The sequence below is a fragment of the Falco biarmicus genome, chromosome Z, assembly GCF_023638135.1.
Source record: "Falco biarmicus isolate bFalBia1 chromosome Z, bFalBia1.pri, whole genome shotgun sequence".
NCBI classification, from domain to species: Eukaryota; Metazoa; Chordata; class Aves; order Falconiformes; family Falconidae; genus Falco; species Falco biarmicus.
The window spans coordinates 27,782,748-27,803,388 of NC_079311.1; the positions used below are offsets into that span (position 1 = coordinate 27,782,748).

Consider the following 20,641-nt stretch of genomic DNA (forward strand, 5'->3'; position numbering starts at 1 on the left):
GATATGGATAAATACCATTGTTCTTTTATGTTCTATCTTAATAGAAAATTTAATTTTATTGTGTTCTTGGTTTAGCCATCTACCATCACAACACAGCACATTTGTGGAGAAAGAACAATTCAAGAACGAAAGACACTGTTTTGTCCAAAGTTAGCAGTGAGACACAGCATCATAAATCTTCATGAGGGATACCAGGGTGTCATGGTTTAACCCTGGCCAGCAACCCAGCCCCACACAGCCACTTGCTCACTCCCCCTCACCCAGAGGGATGGGAAGAATGATTGGAAAGGAATGTAAAACTCAAGGGTTGATATAAGAACAATTTAACAGGTAAAGCAAAAGCCGTGCACGCAAGCACAGCAAAACAAGGAATTCATTCACCACTCCCCATGGGCAGGCAGGTGCTCAGCCATCCCCAGCAAAGCAGGGCTCTGTCACACATAACAGTTACTCAGGAAGACAAATGCCATAATGCCAAATGTCCCACCCTTCCTTCTTCTTCCCCCAGTTTATATACTCAGCATGATGTCATATGGTATGGAATACCTCTTTGGCTAGCTTGGGTCACCTGTCCTGGCTGTGTCCCCTCCCAATTTTCTGTGCCCCCCCAGCCCTCTCACTGGCAGGGCCCAGGGAACCGAAAAGTCCTTGATTTAGTATAAACATCACCCAGCAACAACTAAAACCATCAGTGTCCTACCAACATTGTTCTGACATCAGAGCCAAAGCACAGCACTGCACTAGCTACTAAGAAGAAAATTAACTCCATTCCAGCTGAAACCAGGACACAGGGTTAGACATCTGTGGTTATTACAACTAGTCATATACATAGTGTTTGACATTATTCTCTAACATCAAAATAATTCCTCCCATTAATAATTCTGGGTATTCAGTTTCCAAGCTTCCCAAAAAACTAATTCAAGTAAAATAACAAAGGTTAGTTCCATTTATTTATTGAAGCCATGGGCTGACTAAATATCTCATCCTACAAAATTTACAATGTAATGTTACAGCAAAGTACAGAAAGGAAAAGGATACGCACCTAATAAAGACAAAAAAAAAAAATGGCAGTTTGTAAGATTTTATTATGAAGCCTGTGATACTGGGTCTTCTTGTCGAGGTCCTTAGACCTCAAGATCATTTGAACACACCAGAACCTCAAATACTTGCTTGCTCTTACTATTAGCCTTGAAAATACCAATTGCAATGCCTTAAAAAGCTAAAAAGCAAGTGGCACTCCCCCAACCACTACAAATGTCTTTTTTAGGAGACTGATTCATTAGCTTCAGATGCTTGAAGCAGTAGTATTTTAAAGAAAGCTGTTAAACAGTTCAAATGGTTTGCTACAGTGATTTGAGTGATTTAATTAAAAAATAAAATGGTTAGTTAAACAGTGCAAACAATTTTCCGAAAACAGGCTCCCAATCCCGAATATGCTTTGTATAGATCCGTGTTCTGTGGTAAAATGTGTAACTATATTTGAAAACAAGCAGCCATCACAGTCATGTTCTACATTTACTGCTACTAGTTTGAAACTTCTGTGTTCAGAAATTAAATTCACATTTCTGCTACAATATTGAGAACAAGGAATTAAGTAGATATAAATTACTTCTTTTTCCTACTCTTTTCCATATTGGAGAAAATAACACACATAGGCCAAGTACAAATGATGGTGACTTGAGACTAATAACATCTCCTAAAGAACAGATATCCAATTTAGAGTGACAGTTCAGAGCTAAGAAGTAGACAAATAAGCAACAGGTAAAAAAAAATGCAGAAAAAATGGAAGATGACAATTGTGCTTCTCACTGGGGAGGAAAAAAAGAATAACCAACTAACCAAATAACCAAATACTTACATGACCAGAATGGAGTCCATGAGAGGATCAGTCATCCCAGGGGTCCTAGTGGTTCCTTCCATTGTTACTAGCTTACTCAGCACATTTTTCCCTTTAATAAGTGCCATTTGCAGCCATCTTCAGAGAGAATCACATGTTCACCAAATATCTTGGTTTTATAAACTTTGAAGATGCATATGCTAAAGACAAAAAAACCTGAGAGAAATAAAATATTCAGTAACCTCAACAGCAAAGTGCAAACAGAAACAAGCTGCTCAATGTGAGTAAAGGTTACAGAATAGGGTCTTTTCTCTTGTTTTGCTAGCTTTTGGGAATTAGAGTGGGGTTCCCCATAATTGCAACAATTTCCAAAGTATATTAGTGTTACAGTAGCAATCTGTGCTTTATTCAGCCACAAATATGAAAACTTAAAAATTTACATACTTCCACCTATCTAATGCAAGTCAAAAATGTATCAAAAATGCCTCAAGTGTACACCTGTACAAAATAGAACCAAATCTCATTTCTGTTGTAAAACTATGTATTTACACAACAGACTTCTTGGGGCTCTTTGTTTAACTGGGTAGAGTTTGTTGAAATCCTTCTGTTTGATGGACTTGATGATTTTTCTTTCTGTCCTATGATTTTATACTTCCAAAACCAAATAAAACACTAAGGTGTAGTAAACTTACCATTTCTCAAATGACCATTGAAGAAATATGAAATATGTGAACTCTTAAAAAAAAAATATCAGGCTTTGTAATGATCTAGTTTTTAACCCAGGAAAACTGAGGAGGAGCCAAGGGCAAGCTTGCTAGGCTTCTCTGAGCCGAGGCTGGGTCCTTTCTGTACATTTGAGAAGAGATTAGAGTAGCCTATGGGTTGTCTTCATTGTCCTGAGTAGTAGCTATGGTCCCTGAGGGGGCAGGCTGCCATCCAGTTGTTTTTGTGACACAGTTCATCTCTTCCCATTATTAACAGGATCAAAAGCACTTCGAAAAATATACTGGTTTTTTTCTCTGACTGTATTAACGTGAAAACTGTCAGATGAGGTATTAGCAAAATCTCAGTCCTAGTTACCGTAGCTGATTTTACTATTATTTTTAACAGATATTCACACCACTTTCTGGGCAATACTTCTGGTATGAGATATAGTTCATCTAGCTTGGCAGGACAAACGTTAGTCATGGTCATAAAGTCAGTCATGCCTTTCAAAAAGAAAATCAAATTGGGATTGTTAGATCTATATCCTTTCCATTACACAGCCAGGTGGTGTTTGTTATAATGAAACAATAATGCCTCTGTTGTCTCTAGGGAATAGCCATTCCTTTAGTCATGCAATAACGTCTCCTGAAGATAGGAGGGAGATTAACAAAAGGGTACCCAGATTGCTCACTTTACCCTTCACTATCCTGAACAGCTAATCCTTTTATACTCAGGAAATGTCGTTGCCATGCACCAAGTGTAGAGAGAAGTGATGAAGAGGATTTGGGTAAGGCTTTTGCAGAACAAAGTGAAAAAAACTGAATTTCTTGGGCAGGAAAAGGGTAAGCCACTGGATAAGGTGATTTGGTGAAGAAACTGCAGTTGTTCAAGAGAAATTAAAAAACCCCTTTCACTTACCCTAGGGCAAATCTGGCACTATAACACATACCAAATTTACTAGGTGGCAGATGTGGTTAAATGTGGAAGTAATTTCTTTTAACAGGTAGGAGTTTTATCATACAAGTAACCTTACAACATGCACTACTTCTGTACCATGGTTTATGTTTATTTATTTGTGATCTTTAAACAGGAATGTTTAAATAAGGCCAAATGAATAAAAACCCAAAATGTCTCTTTTGACAAGGTAGGGTAAAGTGACAAGCAGAACTGTCACACGTATGCTCTGGCTAGGTACCGGTGCACCACAGCAAAAAGCATATTGGAATGTCAGCATCTTATTGAAGAGCTACTTTTCCTCCAGTTTTCTTAACATAATGAATGCAGTCTGAGGGCTGACGTGAAGTCTGCAGAATACTCCAAATCCAATCCCACCAGTCAAATAGATGGTTTCATTCTTCTTTCTGTTTAAAGTTAAACATAAGATTAGAAATGCCCAGAATCATATCTGCAATAGCAGTTTGCATCTTGTTGATTACATTTGTGACGTTGGGGCATAAAATATGCCTTTCAAGCTAGACTACAGCACACTTAATTAGGAGTTGAAAAAAAAGTAGAAAGTCGTGGGTTTAAAATGTGTTAGAATTGAATCTGGGGGTGCAAACTAATGAAACAGTTGTCAATATCATTTCATCTGTAGTTTATAAAAGATATTTAAAGAAAATTTCATGTTTAGCAATTCTTCAGTGTGAGGGTTCTTGGATTTCTCAGATGTATGACAGTTAACCCATAACATATCTTGCAAATCATCTCTATAGCACTAAAAGCATAAACAGAAGTGCTTGGTTATTTAAATAATAATATAACTGAAACATATCTGGTGATACCTAGAGCATCAACAGAAAACACATGAACTTATGAAGTTAAGGAGCACCAATGTTAAGTTTATTAAACAAAAATGTCCAAGGACACACCACTCTTGCATCACAATGTTGTAATTTGTTGGTGATGCATATTATCTCCAGTTGCAGCAATAAACTACAAAAACTGTGGCATCTTAGCTGTTTTTACCCCCAGGTTCTTGTTGCCAACCTCAGTTAAGAAATAAAAATGCTACATTTTATAAGCCAGAAGAATCATGCGATAATTCCTCATTTTCTCTAATGCAAAGTCAGTTGGCATCATTTAAATGACTGCTGACAGCTTTACCTTTATCTTCACATGAAAAAATGTTAGGAGAACAGTGAGAAACAAGGATCACAAGGAAAAGCCTACCTCCATCCTGAGAAATGGAAGTCTTTCTTGGCCTTCCCATGAGACTAAGAAAGGCCACTCTTCGCTTGAAAGAAAATGATATAGTAATACTTTTGCCAGTCTTCCAAGTTATTTCAGTAATGTCAACAGAATGCTATTGTTATACCTACAACACTTCAGATGGGAACTCAGTAAAGTAGGTTCAATATATTTCTGAAAAAACATGGTGAGGAAGCCCCCAGAAATAAGACACAAATAGTATATTTACAAAAAACAAACCAACAAACAAACAAAAAAAAACCCCAGAGGTACACATTTTGCAATGAAATGGAACAGAATTTTGCGTTCATCTCCATAGAAATAGTGGTCAGCCACGACATCTCCAAATCCAATTTTCTCCAAAGGCTGAGGGAGTTTAGGTTTAAAACTTTATTTGGTGTTCCCCTTTGGAATCTAAGTTGTAGTTGTATTTTAGCTTTTGTTGCTATTCTTTCAAAAGAAAACACGGAAGGCAAAACTGTGGTAAGTTGCTTCATTGCTGTCTCATGTCAGCAAGGGATCAGCACAGCTGTGTAATCACTATGGCTCATTTGTTTGCATTGAAGACTTTATTCCTAAATAACCCGCATTCAAGGTTTTCCTTTCACTGCCAGCAAAAAACATCACTATATTGAAACCAGAACACTCCCATTAGCAGAGCATGATATTCCACTGAGAAGAAATCAGGTCATGTACTTGAAGCATGATTTATTCAGATGAGTTGCTGGACTCCAAATGGAGCTCATTTTCTGCCCTGTTCAGCATAAAAGATGTACAAGGTTCTGCAGAGGAAAAGCCACAGAAGGTCACCAAAGCATTTCCAAAAACACCTGAGTTATTCAGCAGGAAACACTCCGAAGCCACAAAAACATTTTTGTGAAATGCATAATTCCCTTTTGCAGCATGTTTCTTGAAGGATAAAGGTGTTGGGGTTAGATTTTCACTTGCTTTCTCCCAGACCCTGGAATCTCATTTACCAGAAGCTGAAAGTCATCTTAGTGGAAAATATTTCTAAATTTTCCAGAGTTAATCCACCTGTCAAATACAAAAATTAAGACATACACATTAGCTAAAGCCAAAACACTGCAGCACGCTAGGCAGAAATCTGACTACCTAATACCCAGACTTTGCTGACACTTGAACACTTATGCCCATTCCCTGCATTGGCGTTGCCCCTGTTCACGAGAAAACATGCTAATTTTATCTGAGCAGAGGGGAAGGATTTCAGCAGTGTGTAGAATCTGACATCTCTTATTCAAGATGATCTTCCCAAGGGTGATTTATGACAGCCAAGCCAGACAGATACCTCATAACAAAAAAAAATCTCATGCTGACAAAGCTAGGAAATACTTCAGTTTTTCTGGGGAAAAAATGTTGCTTTCACCTAAAGGTTTCATCATTCAGGAGGTCTCCTGCTAATGAAAATAGACAGGAAAAAAGACCCAAAAATAATTTCTTAATACTCTAGGACAGCTAGAGGTTTTGAAAACTATTTGGTGGGGGTTTAATTTGTACATTATATTAGAGGATGTCATTGTAGCAATGTATAATAGCATATCTATTTTTATAATTTATAATTTAGTGTTTTTTTAATTTTACATTGCTGAGAACCGCTGTTATCTAGCACCAGGTGAAAAGTCTTGTTTTCATTGCGACAAACAGCAGCCACTGTGATTTAGAAAAAATGTTTGAAAACCTGATTTAAAAGAAGATATATTTCAATTAAAAAAAATGGAAAGCCTTTTTACACTTAAAGATAATTAAATATTTCAAGTATAAATTAATTTATACATTTCTAAATGAAAATTATCTGAAATGAACATTTGAAAGAAGGATATGCTGCAAGAAACTTTGAACATACTTGCCCTCGTCCCTTCTAGGAATGGAAAACAAAATTTGAAATGTGATTACTGACAAGTAAATTAAGGAGTTTTGAGTAAATACTAAGGGATATACAATCAAGTACTGAGTGGTTGTTGTAATAATAATAATAATAATAATGATGATCATAATCATAATCATCATAATAAAGTTTAGGCTGGGATTTTGCTCTGAATAATGTCATTGCTCCAAATTCTGAAATAGGAAGGCATGTAACTTTTTTAGCAACACTAGAAGTCTTTAGCTAAATATTTTTTCTTTAAAAGCTAACGTCAAATGATAAAATGCAAATCCTGATAAACTGCTATAGTTCCACAGGCACAGAATAGCTGCTGAACTTGTAGCTGCCCTCAGGACTTCAGCAGATGTACTGTGGAGATTCAACAACTTCAGTTCACTGCTTTGATCTTTGTCACAAATAAAAAGTAAGTTTTCCTGACACAGGACAAGAACAACTGTTCACTGCTCTCCAGCTGCCACAGCAATTGATATTCTAAAATAATATGATGACAGATAATTGTACTCAGAACCAATAATAACCAGTTAATTTAATACTTGTCAGCTGCCATGGGACCATTCTTACAGTTAAGATGTTTTTCTCCACGGGGGGAAAAATAAGAAAATTAGCTTTTGGGAGGAACGAGTTTCCCAGGGCAGCCATTAAAGACTCCACAGGCAACTACTTTCCCCAGGTTGCATGTCCCTGTCAATGAAGTGTGATTCCCCTTTCTGCATACCTGGAGTGCTTTTGCAGAAATCCCAGAGGACGCACTGCTCTGGCATCCTCTTCCTCAGACTCCTCACCAGACTAGAAGGCTAGATGAATCAATACTCCATACAGGGAAAACAGCATGCTCAGCCTGTTCTGGACTTTCAGCTGACATGAAACAAATTAATTCTTTTCAGTGGGAAAAAATTGTAATCACTGAGGCTCTGGCCATTTTGGACTAGGACCCATACCAAGACAGAAACTAGGTCTCTGATGCTTCTATACAACTGCATTTTACCTTGAAAATTTGCCAATGATCAGCAAGCACAACTAATGATTTTTTTGTAAGGAAATTTGGCATCATGCATGTGCTGTCAAATCACACACAGCAAAAAGACCACTTGCTGGTGGCCCAGTGAACTGGGCACTGAAAAAATTATCATAAAACAGGTAAAGCTTATTTAAGCAATACCCTGAAATTGCCTCTTGAAATCAGCAATTGCCATTACTGCTGCAAATATGTTTTTGAAACACAAATGGAACCATTATTTGGAGATGAAGCAGTATGTTCATGAAGTGAAAAGCATGGATCTGGAAGGGTGTATCTCTTAAGTGCATATGTATAGCACACAAGGGAGCATCAGAGCTAGTAGTAACTCACTAGTGGAGTCAGCAGCACAGGCAGTTCAAGGTCCAGTGTGCCTCTGTACAGCATCATGCGAAAGAGCCAGCACACCAGCTCGTACTTTGTGTTTCTGTGTAGGATAGACATACCACAAGTTGTCGTTCACAAAGAAGTTTGAAAAACAGCATAGCTTTTGCCAGTGAAACAGACTTCACTCTACAGAAATAGCAAGGCAATCTGATGAGGGAATGGATCAAAGCAGTAAGAGCCACCAGAAAACAAGTTTTCAAGCTTTTCAAGCTGAGTCTGCACAAACTCAAGAAGTAGCCCCAGCCAAAACTACATTCATTACAGTCCACTGTCAATGAAACAGCATGAAAGCTGGGATAAAAATATACCCTGGCTGAACACTACAGTGCAAAGGCAGAAGGAAAAAAAAAAAAGGCAGTAATTTAAAAAAAATATTTAGTTTATCTCACTAGATAAAAAGCAATAGTACACACAGTGACTGTAGATACACAAACATCCAATGAGAAAGGTTATAGCAGGGGTACGAAGATCTGCCCGAGTTTGACTTCAGATGTTACCAGCCACAAGACAAGCTGGCATCTACCTCTACACAGGCTGGAAATCAGAACAAATATGCATAATCCCTGAAAAACTGAATTCCGTCCTGCCACATCTTCATGATTGTAAACACCTCTGCTAGCAAAACAAAAGTTTACATATTTATGCAACTGTCACTCTTTCCTATGCCTTCAGAGTACATTCATTGCTGCTAAGGCTGCTTGTTTGCAGTTACTCTGTCAGATCATTAGGTCATTGCCAATTTTATCTGAATAGCAAGCCAAGTACAGCATAATCCCAACATTATCAGTAAGTAGTAATAACAGAATGGAGAAATACGGCCAGATGCTTTTAAAAATCATTCTAGGGGCCATCTGTGGGAAGACATGTAGGCCGTAAATAGGACAGGAAAGCGAAAGAAAACAGTGTCTTCGAACTGATGGCAATGAGTGGATGTAGGAGTTCCACCCACAACAGGGCAGTGCGAGTAAGGTAAACCCACAGAATAAATTCAATGTGACAGAAGAGTAAGAACAGTCACCTCTCTCTGTCAAGCAGAAAAATAATTCAGATCAAGGATTCGATCTGAATCAAGGATCCTCATTGAGTGGACAAACTGGAGTCAGCAAGAGAGTCTTCTGTCCTCCTCACAGAAGCACAAACAAATATGCAGGAGCCCGAGAAGAGTCATTGCATGAAGAACCCTTACAGACAGCTTCACAAGGATGGGGTGTGGCAGGTGCTGGCTGGGCTGGGTGAGCAGCCTGCTCCTAGTAAGAACCTAGTGAAGCACAACTACATGCTGACCCAGCATCCTGGAGCAGAGGAGCCATTATCACATTTGAAAACATATTCTGGCATTCAGGTAACAGCACAGTACAGCTGAGTAGCAGCTGTATATCCTTTCTTACAGGATGCTATGCAACTGTCACAGAAAACTTGCTTTGACATCAAGTTTGGACATGAAATTTTAGCACTTGTTATCAGCTACTGGGATCTGTCAGAACCAGAGCTCCACCTTCAGAGAGTTGAGGTCAGAGGTAAAGTAAAAAATATTGAATTAAAACCATAATGTTTCAATTTTTTTAACCTTTCTCTCTTTTCATTTCTTGTTTTTCGGTTGGTAGAATGAAGTAGCTATTGTATAAGGACTGTTATACCCAACAACATCATTTTCAGGTTCACTTACCAATGAATGACACATTTTTTGATTTTTATCTGCCAGTCTTGAGCTGTAAAGGGGTTTTTAATTATAAAGTAGTATGTGTATCATAATAGTAACCACAATACGATAACTCTTTTCTAGCAGCGTAATAGCCTATAAATGCTAGTCAGAGTTGCCTCCACAGAGGTAAACTGGCTGCAATCCATGAAGAATAGCCAGGTAACAGCTTTGAAGAAGCCATGATTTGTCAGCTCAAGTGGTAAAATCCATCTACATCTGCCAAAGGACCTGTAGGTCTGCACCACACAGCACGCTGCCATGCTGGCTCCCAAGGCTACTTAAGACAAGCTAGCTCAGATACCTGGAGCAGCACAGCCAGTGTGGTGCAGCAATGTGGGTGGGCTACATTGTGGGTGACAAGCTCGCTTGAGTATATCTCCATAGCTGTGTGCTGGGCGTGCAGGCTGTGCACCAAGTCTGCTAGTGCAAGGCTGTTGTGCCATAGGCAGGCTTGTTACCCGATGAACAGCACCAACTCACACACCAAGTTGAGGTGTTTCTGTTCCTCTGTTCTAGTTTGCATGCACTAGGGAGCTAGATGCCCAGCTCCCCAACTGTCAAAACTTTACACATCTGTACCGCTTAGCATACAACAGCCTTTGTTAGTTACAAGTTACCTCATTCCTTCATCACTTAGTATTCAGTTCCCTATTTTTCAAACAGTTCTCTGGTTTCTCATGTTACTTAGTCCTCATGCTCAGTTTCAACTTCTTTTTGGGTCTGGGGGATTTCTTGAGCTGGTGGTCCACGAGTTGGCAGTTGCAATCTCCCCCTGCCAGAATTACCTTTCCCCTAGTTTTTGCTGAGCTCATTCCTCACGGTGAACTTCCAGTCAGCTCATCTGTCTTGTGGGGGTGCTTCCTTTTGAAGTTACACTTTTGGACAAAGGATTTATTGGCACTCAATAAAGCACTTAGCAAGATATACAAAATATTTATATCTGGAATTAACCATTAACAACTCACTTGTTTCAATTGTCTTAAAATCAAACTTCTAACAAAACATTTGATTTTATTAATCATTCCCTTAATCATTTGATGAGCCTTAAAGGTCTGGGACTTCCAAGCCCTTGTTGATATGAAATGAAAGTTTGCAAAATATGGTTTCCCTGTGCAATGGATTATAGCCCACTATAAACAGACACAAAATATGTTTCCTGTTAACAGAAAGAAAGGTGGTCTCCATGAAAACAGGTTTGAGATGCTGCATTGAGAAATTTAAAAATTAGATTCTTTCATAAGAAAAATTTGACACAGCACAGTTAGTAAACCTATTATGGAGCATTGCAGTGACAACTGAGAGACAAAAAAAAGAAAACTTGTTAGTAAAAACAAATTGTTCAGTAGTCAAGGCACATTAGCATAAAGCCAGTGGGAAAACACAAGAGGAACGGTTGCTTGAGCTGTAGATGTTAATGCACTATAGGCAAAACTCTCCATTATTCAGTTCACAGGAGGAAGGAGAGATGAACAACAACAGGAATTAAGTGCAGGTAAATGTTGATTTTAATCCTGGATACATAAAGCTATGTCATCACATTCATTATGACAACATTATGGAACATCTACATACAAGGAAAGAACAGGTGAAAAGAGTAAATGGTATAAAATCTTGGAAGGACTGATAAAGACATACCCTGACATCTTTGTAACCAGATTTGTTTACAAGTGCAGCTAAAAGTAAACTGCTATCAAAAACATCCTTTATTTCACAGTGTCTTGTAAGTTATTTTGCTTGAGGTTGGACCAAGGCTATTTAAAATATTCATAGTCAACATTATATATGCACATGTGCACAGACAGTCTGGAAGGATCCTGCTGCTGTCAGTGCCTTTAGTTTTAACATTCAGGTCACCCTAGACCCTGTGGGACTGTGCCATTGTTTACTGTCTAGTACTCGGACATGATTTTCTCTGGAGATAGCTGCCCAGAAAGAGCCTTTTGACAGAACAGAAACTTTCTACCAAGAAACGAGCTAAGAAACAGCTTGAAGACCTCTGTGCTAGCTGCTGAGAGGATGAAAATGTGTAATAAAAGAACACAAGACCTCTCCTAATTGAAAGCATGAATTTGTTTGGTTTCAGTTTATTTGCTCATTTCTTTGGGTGCCAAACTGGCATTCTTACAAAAGCAGTGAACCCAGAAATTCCAGCTCAGAGATGTGCAGCTTGATAAACAGAATTGCAAGGGGAGAGCTTTTCTTCTCCTGCCCCTTTGCAGCTTCAGCCTAATTGCTGTATCGATGGAAGAACAAAGACTCACCAGAAATATTCATGCATATCCATAGTCTGCAGCTGCTTGCTCTTAACATTTTGTAAATGGCACTGCAATGAAAAATAAAGCTCTTGCATTGCAGGAGGTAAGATTGCAGTGTAAAATAAGGAGGGTATTGCGGCTGGTCACCGAAGGAGAGTATTCAGCAGTGACAAGTGATGTAGTGTAATTAGCGAACGTCAGAGGAAAAGCCATTTTAAAGCATTTCACATCAGGAAGGGCCTGTTGGAGATGCTGTAACTTTTTATACATGCTAGTGCTCACCTCCACAAATCATAAAAGGTGTCTTAAAACACTAAAGGGGCTCTCAAACTTACAGGCTGACAGGAGGAGTAATTTCTTTCCTAAACTGATTTATTGTTGTTATTCACGGCCAACGGAATTTATACCAATTTAAGCATTTAAGATTCGAAAGCTTTCAAAAATCTTTCCTGCTAAGCAGATTTAGAGTGGGAGAACACAGTGTGATTTTTACTTACCAGCTGTGAAACAATCTTACTAAAGGTCCATGACTCCAGGGTTGTTTTTTTTTCAGGGACTTTATTCACAATAGTGTTCATACAGTACCTATTCCCATGATATTCACCAAAGTCGTACTTTTTGTCTGCACTAGCAGCTGGGATACTTTTTTTTTGTTTTAACTGTGCAAAGAGACCCACTACTTTTGCTGGTTCTTTTCCCTCCACATGAGTTTCCTTCCTATTACTTACTTTTTCTCAAGCAAGGGAAAATTAGAAAGCATTAAGCACTAAATCACACTTTAAAATCATTTATTCCTATACAAATAAAAGCACTCATGAACTTCTCCACAGGATTTTTTTCCCAGAGGTTTTAACCAGCAGCAATGTAATATTTTTCTCTCAAGCATACAACGATTCACCTCAGAGGTGAAAAGGCTTTCAAGTCAAATGTGGGGCGTGTACAATGAATGCCAGAGAGCATGTGGTTCATGAAAATTCTTATGCATTAGTAATGTAAATGCATTCAGACTGTAGGACAGGAACAAATAACTTCATACAGCAAAAGCAGCTAAACTGAGCTATACACTAAAAACAAAAAGCATGATGGTTTCCACAAACTGGACAGTTCTAGGGTGCCAAGGGGATTATATACTGTCTGAACACATATTGTGTACTGAGAACAGAACCTCACCCACAGCTTTGAGAGTGAAATCTAAAGACAGGCTTTATCACAATGAAGGCAAATAACAATAGCTTCAAGGAGTACAAAGGATTTGCTAGGGGGTATGCAAAGAAGCAAAGGTATCTTGCAGATGTAGTAAGAAGTCTTTCAACCAGTCCACTTCAAGTTTTCAGCCTTCTGGTCCCAGCAGCACCTCCACCACCTCTTCCCTTTGGTGTCTATGGGAACAACAAACTGCTCTGGCCCTGTGCACTGAAAAAGCAAGCAAGAAAGTGTGAGAAGGAAGCAATTGCTAGTGGACTTTATGTAACCATTTCATTAGAGCCAGGCTTAGGACCAATACATTCCTCCCTGATCTCTTTTTAATCAAATAGCCACTGGTGACAATGAAAGGAGTGCTGTACATACATGTGCGGCAGCTGCTGTGCAGGCCAACTGACTGAACTGTCAGAATTAAATGCATGAAGTATTGACAGGAGCAATAATAGCTTTGCATCCTTGGTGGATCAAGAGCAGAAAAGGCACCATGACACTGCTACAGCCTTCAGTAACATGCGTATGATTCACAAACCCAGATTAATGTGTTTTGTGCCACATGTTGCCTCAGCATACAACAAATATCTAGAGGACAGACACCCAAGCAAACCAAGTAAACAAGACTACAGGTGAGGCCAATAAACCATAACAGCTCCTTTGAGGAAATTAATTTTAAAGGGTTTTGGTGATTGTTATATATGTTGGCGATAATAACTGGTCAGGGCCAGAGCCAGTTGAGCCAAATTAGTTTATTAAAGCAAGCGGCAACAAGCAAAACAGCGCTGGGCAGCCGGGGAGTCTCCTGCTCCACCAACAGCGCACACCCAGTTCCCGAGAGTCACCGGTTTTACACCCTTCGTCTTCCTGTATACGTGTCTCCTTTAGCGGTGTACTCTGCGTCTGTGCCGCTCCTTGCTAGGTTGCTAGGGGGTCGTTCATTGTCTTCTTCAGCCTCCTGGTGGTCGTGGGGATGAAGGCTCCTTGTCTTCCTCACGTCACAAATTCCTCGCCTCGTACTTCTGTACTCCCTTTTTCCTTGCTTCCTTGACCCCCACACAATGTTATCTTGCTTTACCACATTTGGTTAGTTGAGCGCTTGCGGTTAATCTTACACAATGTAGCAATATAGTTAGCCTTGCAGTTAGCCTTACATAGTTTATGTGGCAACCTCCTTCTCCATTGTCTTTTAACTGAAATTGATGAACAAACAGTTTACTGTCTATCACAGTGATGATTATGACACATGGCAGATACAGGACCTATCCAGGGCAAAGAGTCTCTGTAAAAGGAAGTTCCAGCCAGAGAATACAGGGACACAAAGATGGGCAGAAAAATGTAAGGAATATCAGGAGCAGAAACAGACCAGGGAAAAGAAGCAAAACAAAAGTAAATGGAGAGTTTGTGGGGTAGGAAACACAGTACAAGTGAAACGACACCAGTAAAGACATACAAGAAAGTGGTGGGGTAGGCCAAGGCTCAGAATGTCAGTCCTTCAGCAAAGCTGCTGCTTCACGGTGGACTGAGGAAGCAAGGCTGACAGGAATCCAAAGTGAGCAAATAACTATTGCATTCACAGAGAGGGCATCTTTAAATATTTCAGGCAGTGATGGGGAGGGGAAAATTCTGTTTTGACAAATTCTCCTTGCTTGAGACGCAGCATTGCCTTTGTGTAACAGTGGATACTGCTAAAACCTGAAGAAACTGGTAACCTAGAAAGCCTCTTTAGACCTGCCTCTGTACAGCAGCTCTGGGAAAATAGCCATTAAAACTGTAACCTATTTAACTTAAATAGGTTAGCTCACTTAAATAGTGTCTCACAGGATAAATGTTTGAACTCTTACTTCAGCTTCTAGATGACCTTGAAGTGTCAGTGTGAATACATGAAGATGACAGCAGGCAGGCTACATGCTGCAGTACAAACAGCTTGTTGCAGCAAGCCATTGTCAGCAAGCCTGGTAAAAGCATATGATCCGCTCTACAGAGCAGCGCTACTGCCAGTCATTCGTATCTTTCAGTCACGGCTGTGTACACCGTTTGCCTTCATTGCCAGCAGTGATCATCAGGAGACACTTTTAACTGTGATTCCTCAAATCTACAGATTATCTCTGGTGCTACTTCATTCCCTTGAAGTTTCTTTCAAACCAAAGAGTTTGTGTTGAGTGACCTTCTCCTTGAGGGTGAAACACAAGATTAATCCCTTTTAAACAAGCAAACAGAAAGGGGTGTAAAATGTTAAAGGGCTTCTACGTCTGTCATGTCACCGGAAAGCTTTTCTTGTCCCCTGTAGAATTTTCTACTGAATGCATTTCAACTAAGAGCCAATGCAGTTGCAGTACCTATTGCTATATCTGCATACCTATATAGGTATCTACCTACACAGATACCTATTCTTAAAGGCAGGAGGAAACAGTAGATCTGAGCTTCACCTTGTAGCCAAAACCAAGCTAGCGAAATTCAACAAGAAAGCCATGCTGTGCGCTCTAGTGATTGGCAACATTTCACTTTCCATCTTGTAACATGAAAAACTGGACTGCAATGAGGGAACGCTCCTTAGTCAAACTTCATCAGAAGAAATCTGCTCTAAAATCCCAAATGTCAAAGCACAGAGACTTTGATGGTGGCCTGCAGGGGTAACATCAGAGGCAGAAGGTGAAACTAAAACTAGGCCAAACCCACCTATTCTTCATGTACAATTCAGCATGCAGACAGCATTCCCTAGCTACTGAACGTTTCTTGAGCTTCACGATTCACATGGCTGGCCTCATACTACAGGGCTGCGCCGTTCCTGTGTGCTTTCCAGCAGAAAGCCTGAGTGCAGATTTCATGTGCCAGTCTGGCAGTCAGAAAAAAGAATTATGGGAACCATTGGAAAAAAATCTCTGTAATTGCAGCCCAAACATGCACAGCAATGAGCCCCTTCCACAGTGCGTTGAAATTATTCCTGTTTTCCATGCCCTTTTGAAAGGTCACCCTCCTTCCCTGCAAATTTAACGAGTTATAACTAGCATATCTGAAGTGTCTCACCTTAGATTTGGATTTATAGCCATTAGCAGAGATATGACAGACTAAAGATTTTCCCCTGTCAGTATTCTTCTAAAAGGAAATCCAAAATTTCATTTCCACTGAAAGAAGGGATAACATAATCTAGTGTAAGGCAGTATACTTTGTATATGTGACCCAGAAATATGTCATAGATTTTAATGGTCTTCAAATCAGACATAATATATACTGACTTTGATACAATTTTGATACATTCTGATTAAAAGTTTCAGACAGTATTTCCCTTCCAATTTTGCTTTCCTTTCCATGCACACACCATTTAAGTAAGTTTATCTTAATTATGTTTGTTGTTTGGGGTTTTTTTATACAGTTAAGGCAAGCAGCCTGGAAGGAAACAAAATTAAGACTGGGAGAAACTAAACTACTCTTGTTTCAAAAAAGATCTTCAATTTACATAGCTCCTTAGCACACCAAAATCCATTTGTGCAAAAGCATCATCAGTGATAACAGCAGAGGTCTGGAAGGAGTAGTGTTTGTTCATTAACAGCTCCTGCAGAATTATAGGACAATACATAACAAAATGTTTTCTTCGGGGATCTATGAGCTGATGGCCAATACTTTGCTCATATTCATGTTCTTGCCAAACAAGCAATGGCTATTTTAAAGATATCTGTGGAAGCCACTCAAAGCCAGGTTTTCAGGAGTGCTGAATATCCACCCCAGAAGTAATCAACAAGACCTGCAGGCACTTGGCCTGTAAAAAACAGAGCTATAAATTTCAGTAGATTTTCTCACTATGCTGTTAAAACAAAGTAAAATAGATCCCAATTTCTACCTACATTGCAGTGACTTTTTACTGTTACGTGTTATTTTCAGTCTTAGCATAACATATCTGTTTTCCAAAAAGCTAAATTTACTGCTGTTAACATAGAGTATATATATGCATATAGTATGTTTATATATCTATTGGACATATACAAAAAATCATGAAAAAGAATCATAAATGTTAGCAGCCCTCACTGGAGTACAGATACAATTCAAGAAAAGCTTAATCGTCACGTATGCAAAGCTTTATTTATTCTCAGAGAATATAGGAAACTGATAATGAACTAAACATAGATCCTGACCAAAGCTAAACTGGCTGTTTTCAAATTACAGCAGTTCTTCCTGCGGGTATGAATCCTGAATAGTGACTGAGATATGCTACTGACTGTCAGTATAGCCTGTTTGTCAGAGCACCTGCAGCTGTGAGATGTTGTTCTGTATGAAGAGATATCAGTTAAAATGTCATGAACAGCTTCATTCAAATGCTGCCTCATTCATGACTGAGGGATCAGAGATATTAAAATGCAATGCAAGTTCCTCACAAACATTGCCAAGCCTTAGTGCACTAGATGGGTATCAGCTGTCTGTGTAGACCATAAGCAGCAGAACTGAAGCCAAGGCTTCGAAGGTGGAACAAGATGTTAAATTCAGTGGTAAATCTTCCTTATGTTTTCAACCAACAAGAAAAGACCTCAGTTAGAAAGACAACAATTCTGCACCTAGTAGCACCTGACACTTACCTACCTGTCATGTACTTTGAGACCAAATTTATGCATTGTAGATCAGATAAAGCCTTCCATTCCTCTCTGCAGAACTTCTATTTTGTCCTTTGTTTTCTGCTTATTGTTATGATTAAAGCAGGAAAAATCCTGGTACATGCAAGAGCATATGTTTGTGTGAAATCTATCTAATTAATAGCTTGAATAGCTGTAGGCAGAGTTGATGAGCACTAGCAGAATAAATAGGAATTAAATCTGGGGATGAAGGAATCCTGTTCTGGGGAAATGTTTAACCCCAGCCAGCAACTCAGCACCACACAGCTGCTCGCTGACTCCCCCATCACCCAGAAGGATGGAGAGGAGAATCGGAAAGGAATGTAAAACTCAAGGGTTCAGATAAGAATAATTTAATTATTGAAATAATATAAAACCACAATAACAACAACAACAACAATAATAATAACAACAACAGCTATAATGAAAAGGAGGGAGAAGGGGTGAGGAATTAAATCCAAAAGGAAGAGAAAATACAAAACAAGTGATGCACAGTACAATTGCGCACCACTGGCTGACCAATGCAGAGCCAGTCTCTGCGCAGTGACCCACAGGCCCCGGCCACCTTCCCCCGGTTTGTATACTCGGTGTGATGTTCTACGGTATGGAATATCCCTTTGGGCAGCCCAGGCCAGCTGTCCCGGCTGTGTCCCCTCCCAGCTCCCCGTGCCCCCCCAGCCCTCTCGCTGGCCGGGCCTGAGACACTGAGAAGTCCCTGACTGAGGATAGACACCACCCGGGCACAGCCAAACCCACCCGTGTGCTGTCAGCATTGCTCGCACAGCACAGCCACAGCACAGCTGCACCTGCTATGCTATGAAGAAGAAAGTTAACTCTGTCCCAGCTGGAACCAGGACAGGAAATCAGTGTTTTCTACAGATACACCTTTAGGCTTTGTAGCTATTAATTGTGGAATGTATTTAAAATAGATCATTCACAATGTGCTCACACTTAATTCTTATAAACTTCATGAAAACATTGAATTCAGGAGACTGGACAGGTTATAAGTACCCTTTCTGTGCAGGCTACTGCTGTGTATTAGACACAGATAGACAGTAAGCTTTGCCAAATCATTCACCATTACCAGCTCTGCTAAGATCAAAGTGAAGTGAAATCAGTTTTTCATGAATGTTGTTCTTTTCCTTCATGGCTGCTGTTGATAGTGCTCATGGAAAGATGCATGAAGAGACAGGCTGAAAAATTCTAGCCCCAAAGGACTAACTTCTCTAGAATAAGCTGTTTTGAAATGCACTGTGACTTTTCTTGAAGACAGGTGGAAAAGAAAGAGATTATCATAGCATGTTGCTAGCCCATCCCAGCAACAAACTAAACTAGTTACTGCTCAGCTGTACTGGTCAACATGCAAGGAATGGAGCCAGAGTCTTTATGTTGTCAAACCACTGACTGTAGAGGTCACGGTATGCCTGGCAACCTACAAAGACAAATTAAGACAACTTCTCTACCCCATTACTTTGGCAACATAGAGCATACTTACACAAAGACTGTGTAACAAAATAGGAGTTTCACCCAGAGAATGTGACTTTTTCCTGATGAACAGTATTTTTTTTCTAAGTCCTTTATCTCACTGGTCTGAACGCAGTCTGTTATAGGCAAATTAAGAAAAATCCTTTGTGATTTTAATTTCCATCTTTTAGAAACGTACTTTTCAGAACACAAAATATTTTCCAAGTCCAAATTCTTGTGTCTTATGTCTTTCTCTGTTGATTTATAGATTTCCCATTACAATTGGCCGCCAAGCATCTCATGTTGCATTCTGAGACAGGGGAAGAATACTGTACAAGTATTTTAGGAAACACTCTGTATTGAGTAACAGATTTTTTATTATGGAGAATATATTAAAATAAAAATCACAACTGCAGTACTCAGTTCTCTAGGAGAAGTCACATCTGCAAATAAGTTCTCAGCCACAGAAACAAAAAATTCTTTACAAATGCCAGTAGTTAACTCTATGTTATTTACAACTAGATTTAGGTTAAATTCTGCAGTGAAATGATGTATAAAACTGCTAAAGCTAAATGGACAATAATTTATTATTTAATGGCAAATCTCCCCACACTAACATCAAGAGTAGCAGTCAAATAAAAAACTCTAAAATGTCAAGGAACATAATAGAAAAGGAAAACTTCCAGTGAAAGAGAAGAAAACAACTCCCAGGGTAAGGAAACCTCTTTCTTCATTTGACCTTTAATTCTAAGGGTTCAATACTGAAGAACGTTAGTTTAATCGATAATCCTCATTCCTCTTAATCATAAAACAAAGAAACCAACCCAAAATCAAGACATTGGATAGAGATGTAACAAGAAGAAAAGAGAAGACTTCTTAAAGAAAAAAACTGCCTGGACTGTTGAGAACTTAATGAGAGCCCTGTAGGCTAGCTTAATCAACTGAGCAACTGAGGATGACTTTTGTCTTAAATTATAACTACATTTCAGTTCTGTAAATAAAGAATTTAACCTTTCTTGCTTTTTATCAGAAGAAACTTGTTGACATCTTAAGCTAGTATTTAGAGTAGATTTAAGGGACTCTAAGAGGCACCAACACAATTTTTAAATTATAAGAACTGCTGTTACAGAAAAACATTGTGAGGAAGAGGGGACAACTCCCATTAATGATCATCATGGGCAGCACCTTACTGAAGGTTAAATACAATTTCTTGTCATCATACGTTTGGAGGTTTTTGGACACATCTTCAAAACTATGAAAAAAGGAACTTACCCAAATGGAAAGAACAAATCACTTCATTTCTTCAAAAACATAAAAGAGATCATTTTCTTTTTATATCATTGTTTATAACCTTATTAGAGAATTAAACATCTCCTGATCATATAATT

The 20,641-nt window shown here is 39.1% G+C and overlaps 1 long non-coding RNA gene across 1 annotated transcript; it reads right to left on the minus strand.

Annotated features, from left to right (window-relative positions):
- Nucleotides 1-12,765: 12,765 nt before the first annotated feature.
- Nucleotides 12,766-20,063, minus strand: LOC130142730 (uncharacterized). Its single transcript, XR_008819487.1, has 2 exons — nt 14,045-20,063; nt 12,766-13,407 (listed from the first exon to the last, which is right to left on the minus strand). It is a non-coding gene; the product is annotated as an uncharacterized LOC130142730 (long non-coding RNA).
- Between the last annotated feature and the right edge of the window lie 578 nt (nt 20,064-20,641).